Source organism: Chenopodium quinoa, unplaced genomic scaffold (genome assembly GCF_001683475.1).
Source record: "Chenopodium quinoa cultivar QQ74 unplaced genomic scaffold, ASM168347v1, whole genome shotgun sequence".
Taxonomy (NCBI): Eukaryota; Viridiplantae; Streptophyta; class Magnoliopsida; order Caryophyllales; family Amaranthaceae; genus Chenopodium; species Chenopodium quinoa.
In genome coordinates, this window is record NW_018745054.1 from 2967248 (window position 1) to 2978629 (window position 11382).

At 33.3% G+C, this 11382-nt stretch overlaps 1 long non-coding RNA gene across 1 annotated transcript; it reads right to left on the reverse strand.

Annotated features, from left to right (window-relative positions):
• Nucleotides 1-6802: 6802 nt before the first annotated feature.
• On the reverse strand, nt 6803-10883 carry LOC110709180. The gene is made up of 3 exons (XR_002508880.1): nt 10640-10883; nt 8210-8230; nt 6803-7277 (listed from the first exon to the last, which is right to left on the reverse strand). It is a non-coding gene; the product is annotated as an uncharacterized LOC110709180 (long non-coding RNA).
• Between the last annotated feature and the right edge of the window lie 499 nt (nt 10884-11382).

Genomic DNA, 11382 nt, shown 5'->3' on the forward strand with positions numbered 1-11382 from the left:
CGTCCAAAATTAAAAAAAAAGGCAAGGACAATGAATAAAAAAATAAAAAAAAATTGGAAAAGTAACAAAACAACAAATATATTTTCGTTAGTTTCATTTTCTTCCCTAGTTTAAGCATTGAGAACAATGCTTTGTTCAAGATTGGGGGGGAATATTGTGTGTTTGTGTTGAATAAGCTTGGGGGAATGGCATTAGTGGTATTTTTGCTTGATATTTAGTGAATTCTTGAGTTATTTTTGAGTGTCGGCCGCACTTTTTGCTTCACTTAGGAAATATCACCAAATTTAAAATTTTTTATTACCCCGCCTTAACCCTTAGCCTTACGTTATAGCCAATAAAAAGACCCTTAGACTCTAGTGGTTTAGGTCAAAAGAACGGTGGAGGGAGATAGACTTCAAACCTATGGAAAGAGTATGCATAGTTGAGACGTCGGGATTACCTTCTCAAAGTTTTTCATTTCTTTATCTTTTTCCGGTTCCTTCGTGGAATCTTGAGAAGCTAGTTTAAGGGTTGATTTGAAGCTAGTGGAGAGAACGTGGCCCGATTGGTTGGGGCTAGGGTGGATTGAGTCCTAAGTAGTTCTCTATGCTTAGCATGTGTTATGTTTCAATCAACCATTGACATCTTGGAATGTGCATACATTTGTCCATTTAGAAAGGTTTGCATCCATTAGTACTTGTCCTTATCTCTTGTCCGTATATGAACTTGTGTTTTGCTTTCTCTCTTCGTGTTTCTTTTCCTTTTTCCTTTTGTTGTCTTGCCTTGGTTTTTGTCGAGAGTTGTGGGGTAAGCTCTTAGGAAACCCTCACGAGACCTCACTCGTCCTCATAGGCGACTTTGGGGTTTTAAGGGCTTGTTGTAGCTAAAAACAACCGTGATTCCTACGACAATGAGTTAGTGTACCTTCTTTCTCTTTGTTTCTATTTTGTTTCTTTTGCTTTCAATAATTCCATCTTGTTCTCTTTTGCCTTAGCTTTGCTCAAGGACGAGCAAAGGTTTAGCTTGGGGGAATTTGATGAGTGACATTTATGTCACTCTTAGGAAGTATTTTTAGAGTCATTTTCGCGTTTATTTTATCTTATTTTCCCTTTCTTTCTCTTGTTTTCTCTTTAATAAAATTTCTAGTTTATTTTGGTAATTTTGTCGTGTTTTAGTTCTTTTCGTAATTTTTAATTTATTTTCGTCTTTTATTTGCTTTTGATTTGTTATATTTCGTTCTTTATTTTTCCTTGAAAGTTTTCTAATTTACTTTTATTTATTTTAATTAGTTTTGAGTCTATATTATTTCACTTTCTTTACTTGTATAGTTTTATTTAATTTTTATTAGTTTAGTGTTATTTATCTTATTTTATTTTAACTTTTCTTTATTTTACCTTTTCTTTATTTTATTTTATTTTATCTCTTAGTAATACCCTCGTGTTTTTGGTTGTAGGTGTCCGGTGTTTCAAGGTCATATTCGTGTTCGGAGGTCCAAGGTTCGAGGCGCAAAACTTGAGCCAACCCATGCTGCCCCTTATCCTTCACCACACCCCACACCTTATCCTCCACCACACACACACCAACAACACAAGCAGCTCTTCCCCTGCTTCACCCCGCAACACCACCAACACCAACAGAAACATTAACCTCCACCACGCAAACCACCAGTCAAAACAGCCCACCGTTCCCACAAACCAACAGCAGCCACCCTCACACCACCGCACAGCTGCCGCAACAACCATACCCCAAACCAAACCCACACCAATACACCTCCCCTACCGCAACCAATACACCACCATTCAACCAACCAAACCAACCCGCAATTGCCCAAACCAGCCACGCATTCCTATCCCCTGCTCCAATTCACCTCACAACAACAGCAATCACACACCAGCACCAACCACCTGACCACCGCAACTCAGAGCAACAGCCCCTGCTCCAATTCGCAATCAACCACCAGCCTCCAATCACAATTCATCTCCTCCTTCCACCACAATCAGCGCACCTACACCACCGTCAACAACCACCACCAATTAAGCAACCAATCGACCCAAAAATCAGAACAAATTGCAAATTAATCAAGTTCGAGCAAACCTATGAGTGTTCGGCCGAACGTCGAGTCAGAGACTTTGGGGGTTTTGTTATTCGAAGAGGAGTGGTCGAACATACCCATGGTTCGACCGAACAAACCCCGTAGTTCGGTCGAACCATTTCACGAGCCTCGCACATGATTTTTAATGAGGATCGAACGATGATGATGCATTTGGTGTTGATAGCCATTGATTTGGAGCATTGATTTAATGATAATGGTTGATGATGGTGGTATGATAATCGAAAAATAGAGCAGCCATGTTATTCGAAGAAGGCTGTCTGATTGTTTTGTGGGTGGGGGATTTGTTTTGTTTTGTTTTTCTTTTATTTTTATTTTCTTTGTTTTCTTTTCTCTTTTCTTATTTTCTTTCTTTTATTTCTATTTTTATTTTGGTTTTCTATTTTTTACTTTTCCTTTTTAATTTATTTTATTTTCTTTTCTTTTTCTATTTTTTTCCCTAGTTTTATTAAGTTAGTATAAATACCCATTTTTAGGGTAATTTAGGGATATTCAATAATCATCTATTCTTCTCTCTAATTAGTTTTAGGTTAGGTTAGGATTAGTCTTCATTGGTAGAGAGAGAAAGTGTGGTTTTCTTCATTAATGAACTTGGATCTTGAAGAAGGAGCTTGTTCAATCCTTTGTATACCTTCATCTTCAATTAATGAGCAATCTCTTACTCTTTCTCTTTACCTTTGTTTTTGATTTTGCTTATTTGCTTTTATTTTTCTTCTTTGCTTATTAATCATGTTGATGCTTATTGATTTGATGATTGATATTGTTTTCAATATGATTTGTGAGTAGTCATCTAGCCAAGGGTGTGGGGATGGTGTAGTTGCTAATTGTTCATGCTTTTAATGTTGGGGTTATGTTAATGGTGATTAAAGTCTTTGCATGCTTGATATTCTTTGGTCTTTCTTACAAGTGCACATTGTTAGTTGATCAAAGATGAGTCTTTACTAACAAGTAACGGAAGTTGACTTAGTTGAGATTCATTACTATCGATTGTTATTTAATAGTACCTCCTAGTATATGGTTCTAATGTGGAAACATAGAGGCTATGTTAGGAGAAGCCAATTGACCCCGGAAGGCGGCTAGATTGGACCCTTTACTTCGATATTCATGCATGTTTAGTTTACCATTGATATGCTACTTTGTTATTGTATGGTCAAGCGTCAACTTCACCTACCCATTTCCCTTGGTGCCTTAATGTTTTATTTCTTGTTTTAGCATCTTTAGACTTTAGTTTATTTATCTCCTATTCCGGACTAGCGTAATTGTCGATAACATTTGGTAGTGTTTACCGTTCTCTGTGGTTCGACCCCTATGCTTGCCTTATACTCGTATTAGGTTTGTTTAGGTTGTATAAATTGTATTTGATCTAGGGATAGACAATTGACGACGCGTTTATGTCCTTGTCAAAAATAGGAAAAAGAATTTGTTTGATTGATGTAAAATGAAATGTTAATGTTATGTTGCAAAATATGAAATCTAATTTGTTTAATTAATGGGTATGAAGAGGGAAATGTATGTAATTATTTTGATATACCAAGGAATTAGTTGTTGTATGTGTTTTGAACTTTTAATTGATGAAATGTGGTTGTTGATGCTTCAATAGGGTAAAAATAGTATGGTTGGATGTTCATGAAAAGTTGTTTGATACTTTGAGTAATGATTATTGTTCATTTTTGGTGATTATGGTTATTGTTTATGCATTTTACTCAAGGTTGTGATTGGTGAAGAGTCTTATAAGACTCCTAAGTATGGAAATTTCAATTGAGATAGAACAGTTTGTGGAAGTGGATTATTTTAGTCATGGCTGAAACTTGATGAATATTTTAGGGAATACGGAAAGCAAAAAGGATTTGGCGTAGTTCGTACTAGTGCTTGTAAAATAAGGCCCGAATGCTAAGCCGAGAAGGAATTGTTTGTGGACTTGTGAGAGCTATGGGATCGGAGGCAATGGCGGCTAAAATGTCAATGACCATGGTGAATGAGTTATTTAAAGGGCCAACCTTGATCACGATGGATACACCCCTACTCCAAGCAAGGCAAAGAGTATTAGTCGTTTAAGGGTTAAATTTTTGTATAGAAATGCCAAATTTTATTTTCTTCATCATGTAATTATGTGGGTTATATTTGAAAAGAATTATGATTATTTTTTTTGGTGCACAACAGAACTATAATTAATAGTTTAATGCTTCATGTGATAGCCTGTTCAGAATGGTATTCAAAGCCTTATTAGTGGAACATAAATCTCATGTTTAATGGAAGTATGAAACCCTTGCAGGTATGATTTTGCACTTTTAGTTGAACCATTATATGTTTTAGTGCAACCAATAGCAATTACAGATGTATCCAATAAATTGTTAGAGGTACTCGTTTAATGAATTAGTTATGTATGAATTAGTTAAATGAATTAGTTTTTTCTATTCATTTATTCTTTATCATACATAATGTTGATCTAATTTAATCTATTTAAGATGTATATACCAATGTAAGTAGGGACCGTCAAATTCAATATTAACATTACTAGTACACAAGTAAATATACTCTTATGTTTGGGTATATTTAACTTTTGTGAACGAGTATATAAATTAGGGATTGTAGGTTTGTTGTAACTCCACACTTTACAATTCAAGTACAAGGGTTATTATTTTTTATCCAAGTGTTCGCATTCACCATGTTGGAACAACTCACATTTTCGTCTTAAATTAAACTCATAAGCTTAGTCAATTAAGCAAGGAGAAGAACAATCTACATAAATCACTAAACCTCCCCAAATCTTAAATTTTGTCGTAGATGAATAGATTTGAACTTTGCGACTGACTTAAAAAGGTAAAATAACACTGAGAAATTCTCAGGGCTCATTTTTGTTTTGTAATCATAATCCTAAAATGTATTATACGATTTTTACCCTACAAATTTTTAGCAATACCCTTTCAATAAATTTGACTGAAACCCTACAAATTTTTAGTGGTACCCAACATATTGCCAAAGGTATTTCATTAAACACCACTGTGAGTAACTAGAGAACCGATTTATTCAATTATAGCACCACTAAATGTCATTTAACCAGTGTACCATTGTAACCAACTAGGGTTTCCATAGTACCTATGTAGGGTTCAACTGATATAACAGTGTCCCTATAATTAAAAAGGGTATCATTATCATCAACAAAGGTTCCAATTCAAGAAACAAGGGTACCATTGAAATCAACAAGGGAAAGGGTACCTTTGTAAGGAACTAGGGTACCAATATTGAGGTTTAGGGATTGAACAATATACTACCAAACGTTTTTATATCAAAGATCTAGATTGTAGAATCTAAATATGTATAAGGAAATAAATATTAAGAAGTCCTCCTCATGAGAGGAATAATTTGAGACATGACATTGGACTATATATATAGATATCACAACATTCGACTTATAAGAAGATCAGTTAATCCCTTTAAAAATATGAGATAACTCTTATGAAAACTGTTTGGACAGTTATACCCTTTAAAATTTTTATTTACTTAATTGTCCTTATTAATGTTAATTGTTTTTTTTAAAACTCTTTAGAACAGTGTGCGGTTATGTATACCCCTAAAATATTTGTTTACATATTTTTATCTATTAATGTTGCCAACAAATCAACAACTAAAATTGTGACAAAATGTCAAACAAAAAATCCTATCCGAACATAGCTAATTATGACACGCGTATCTCACGCCTTAATTAGCCGCCCTAGTATAAGCAAATGAGTTAATTATAAGGCAAGTTTTGTTTTTGTTTTTGTTTAATTTTTTATTTTATTTGGTAATGTAATAGAACAACACAAAAGAGCTAATTTTGAAAAGACCATAACTTGGCTTCACTCGGATCTTTTTGCCATAATTGTTATATTTTTTTACTACTTATTGTTGTTTCTTATTATTGTTTTCTTTTAGCAATCACGGTACAAAGATGGTCATGTACCTTCACCTTTTACATATATAGTTGGACCTTTGCCATACGTAATTGTACTATAATTGCACCTGAATCCATATGTAATTGTACCATTAACATATATAATTGAACACATGTAATATATAGTGGTATTAACTGTGGCTTCAGTTCTTCACTTTGTATAATTAAACTTAATCTACATATGCGTTAATTTAAAGTATTGTATGTTCAACTCAAGTAAACATTGTGCTACTATAATGTATTCTGTGAATTTATTACCTTTGAAATTGCACCTTTGCAATAGTTATATGTACCTTTTACATATATAAATGAACAAATGTAATCTCTGGTGGTAGTTACTATGGATTCACTTCTTAACTTTGTATATTAAAACTTATTATACACGTATTGACATAAAGTATTTTGTACCCCATAAAGCATAAATAAGTTACTCCCTCCACTTTCCTTTTTCGGCCGTTTTTAAATAATTGTTTCATTTCCTTATTTGGAAAGCTCTTACAATATTTAATTAGTTTCTCTCAAAAAGTGGACCTAACAATATTAATTTCATATTCTCTCTCCTTCAATGCTCTCCACTACATTTGTTTTTTTACAATTTTTTATTCTTCCACCAACCCCACTACTTCCATATTTTATTACTTTCTCCAATTTCTCCTAAAACTCCGCGCATAGAGAAATGGAGCAAGTATCTAAAAACGGAGGGAGTAAATTGCAAAGGCAACACAGCTGCTGAATTTCGAATTGCCCTTTCCAAAGCTAACCCAAGGAACAACATGTAATTAGGATAAAATACACCATATCCTAACTATAAAAAAACAAGCAAGTCCGCAAGACAAAAGCCAACACATAAGTACATAAGCAAATATTACAAAAACAATATCATGTTTATAAAGCTAAACCCAAAAAAACAACACCATTCCCTCTCTACAACACTAGGACTTGAGCAACAAGTCAACAACTATGTAGAACAATAGCCAACTACAATAGTGGTCTTACTAGTAGGATAACTTAAGTCCTCGTTCCACATCTTCTTCACAGTCTTTGTCAACATTACATTTTGCCTTACGTTTACCATTGAAAGCCATAGATTTTGCCTTGGATGAGGAAGCCACATGTTATGACTTCCATGGTACCTCCCTTTTTATTTGACCTTGAAATTATCAAACAAATAACTTCAACTTAGATAGGGAATGTTCAATATACTTGTCTTATTCGTACCGTACAATTGACTTCTTCTTCATGACTTCAGTGTAGCTGATCAAAATTTAATTCAAAATAAGTTTGAATACCAACTCATGTCAATTTCAGTTCAAAAGGAACTCAATTCAGAGCATGCTACACAGGCAATGCATAACTGCATATCACTACGATAAAACATTCAGAGCCCCACTGTGATCATACACTTAAGCATGGTGACGTCCAAAGAGAAGGAAGCTAAAGTAAAAGAGTCGGCAACAAGTTTTAGGAACTTGTAAACCATTCACATGGTGAAGGTTACACCCCTTAATGATCCAGAAGATCGTTAACTCCAATAGGTCTGGAACCATGACTAGAATTTCGAGGATGAATGTACAAATCCAACCTAAAAGAGATTGAACCTGCCCTAAAAATAGACATCTACTTTATTCTTCTCGTATTCATGTGCGCTTTCTAACTAATATACAATCAATAGATTAACCCTAAACCTGTTTATCTATGTTGGTTAAATATTAATGCACAAGCAAATCTATTATTGGCGATCACTTGAATTATAATCATATTAACCTAAACAAGATTATTAATTATCTTATTAAGCATGATTACAATTACAAATTCCTTTTAAATTAAACATGCATAAAAAGCGTGATCAAGCAATAAAAAAATAAGCAACATAATAATAAACATCATCGTAATAACAAGATCTCAATAAAACATAATAGTAATTGCAAGATCCTAGACATGAGACTAACAAGATTAATAACAAACCCTAGCATGTCACTAAACATTAAAGATCAATTAGCCCTAACATGACACTAACATGATATTAGGAATGAAATAGAAAACATCATAATATCAGAAATATTAGTTAACCCTAAACATGATACTAGGAAACAATAAAACATCCTAACATGATACTAGGAATCAAAAAAAATAATGTAAGCAAGATTTCTATATCAAAAGATCAATAAAACAATTAAATTACTTACTTCGATGCCCCGTACCTCTTTCTAATAACAAAATACACATGTTAGTAACTTCTTAGCAAATAATAAATCAAACAATTAAATTAAATAATTGAAATAGGGATTTGGGACCAAACCCTCAGAAATATCAAACCTTTCACGTCTAGGGCGGAGGCAACTTCGAACTTGGTTATGTGTGTCTAGGACTAATGAGTGAGGAATTTTGAGAGAGAGGAGGTTTAGAAAAAGAATCGAGAGAGAGAGAAAGCTTCTAGATTTTAGAGAGAGAGAGAGATTATGACTGTGAATGATTAAAAAAAGGAAATACGACCCCTATTTATAGAAAAAATAGCACGGGGTAAAAGAAAATCATATTCGGAATAAAATACCTCCTGTCGCTGAACTAAACAACAAGAGCAACGCTAGGCGACAGCTCTGTCGTCTTGCGCTGATTTAAAAGTACAACGCGCTTTCATACGTGGAATCATCTTTTAAATCGGTTACCAGGTAATTCCGCATCTAAGCAGATTTAAAATCAAATTTAAGAAATAATATATTTTATTCAAAATATAACATCTTTTAAAAATTTAATTATCAATCCTAATCTTATTAGAATTAAATAGAACCTTCTACATATTCCTAGAAGATTAAAATCAATCCTAATCACCATAGGAATAATAATTAATAGGCCCTGTTCTAGATCATTGGGCCACATTTAAAATCAATGGGCCTAATTTAATTTAATCCATAACTTCCTCATTATTCATCGGAATTGGACTTATAATATATCGTTGGAAAGCTCTTTTCAAACCCAATCCAACTACACTATTATTGGACCCTTATCATGGACCAAACCAAATTGGACTAGCTATTTTTTATAAATAGAGTGTTTAGGGTAAAAATTACCCTAGTCAGGTGTCCCTATAGGAGAAGGCCACGTGTCAAGACCAGGCTGACCCAAGTGGTTCCAAAGCCATCCGACACGTGGCTCCTTCAGAAAAATTCTGAAATGGCGCCATAAAACGGCGCAACCCACTAAAATCTAGGTCAAGTGACCTAAATAGGGGCATTCCTACCAATGACCCTATAAATAGGGAGATATTTCTCCATTTTGGGGACACATTCAATCATTTATTACACCTACATTCTCTCTCATCAGAGAAACACCCGAGCTTGGAATCCAAGCAGATCCCCACCTAAATTTCCGCACTCTTTATTCTCTTTCAAGTTACTAACTTGATTTTCGGAGGTGGAGCTCCAACCACCCGGAGTCTCCATTGTTTTGCAGGCACAACTCAGCCGGACCAATCGTTGTGACGTAACTCTCCCGAGGGACAAAAACACCCACAACATAGAGTAAGAAAAGAAATATTTTTGAAAATAAAAAGAGAAATATTTTAACAAAAAAATCTTCATCACTAGACTTTTCACACTTTCACTTTGTTCAATAATCAAATGACGTAAAAGGTATTCATCACTGGGTTTGGTTTTGGAGAGACACATTTTGGTGTCTACAACCTATCACTAAGATTAAACACTTTTATTAATTAAATCCCAAGACAAACAAACCCAAAAAATATTCACTACATAAGAAAAGGAATAAACTAAATCGATCAAAGATACATCATTTCAATATACAGACCAAAAACTTGAACTATTATATGTTACGAGTATTGTGTACACATCTTTTAGCACATAAATATAAATAAAATTTAGAAATTTTCACTAATGTAAATTTTCTTATGTAGCAATAATATCAAATTAATAATAACCAAAAAATAATGCATCTGTACTAAAGAAATACTTTAAGAGCTAGCTGTAATTTATCATATATGGAGTATATACTTCATTAAAATTGACAGCAGACTTGTGTGATTCCAAGCAAATACAAATTGAACCTATTTAAAATTAAAATATGCGTGGGTATTAATTATAACTAGTAATTCAAAAGTGAAATCTAGATGAACACCAAACATTACCAAAATAATGAGGCTAATTAAATATAACAATTCACCAATCAATCCTATATTAATTTCATCCCAACAATGCACCAACTACAGATTTACCCAGGTTTTTTCCAAAATTATGCCATAATACTGAAATTTTAGGTTTCTCATGATAACGATTTCCCAATCAATCCCAAACCCACGTTTTTCCCCCAAATTAAACCCACCGGTCCATCTTCACAATTACAACCCATTTTCACAATTTTAACCCTAATAGCAAGCCATTTTCAACACGATCAAGGCCAGTAACGTATTCAATTCAAATTTACTCATTTACTCTACAAGATCTAAGGCTCAGTTGAGCAGCTTAGGGAGAAACCCGGTTATGGCACAAGAAGGCGGAGAATTTTTGGTAAAAAAAAAAACCCTAACTTTTCAAAACAACGATTTTAGGAAAACCCTAACTTAATTAGTTCAAATTTCAACAATTAAACATGTAATTACATACCTATTTCAACAATGGAGGAAGTATGTATACAACGGGTTAACAGATTTGCCCGCCCCGCCTTTTCCTTTCAACAATTCTTCAGCAATTTCAAAGAATTTCATCGGAGAAAGAGAAAAATGAAACAGTCCAAGAGAGAGAAATAGAGCAAAAACATATGAGACAAATTTACTTTTCATAACGGGATGCTTTTTCTCAAAACGGCGATCTAGCCATCTAGGTGGCAATTTTCAAAATTACGTATTAAATGACCCTTTTGCCCTGCGAGACACATCTAACCCTCCGTTTGGAATGCCTCAGAAAAAGGCTTTTAAACATCACATGTTATAAGCTATAATCATCTTAATCACCTATAATATAACTATCATCTTGTATAATAGAAAAGGATATATATAATGGAAAAGGGCTTTTAAACATCACATTATAAGCTATAATCATCTATCTATAATAATCCATAATCACCTAATATAATCATCACCTTATATTTTGATGTACAGTTATAATGTTTATTATCTAAATTAGACATTTATTTTAGTAAATTTAAAACTAAAATTCAATGTTATACCATCATTAACGATACAAAATATAAAATTAGCTTTATAAATTCACAACATACACTCAACATTTTACAACATAATTAATAATTAAACTGCTTCGTTGTAAGAGATTAGTTATTACATTTGTTTTTTTTTTTATTTTTTTTTTATCAATTGTTATGTTATGTAAACACTTTATAACTCTAACTT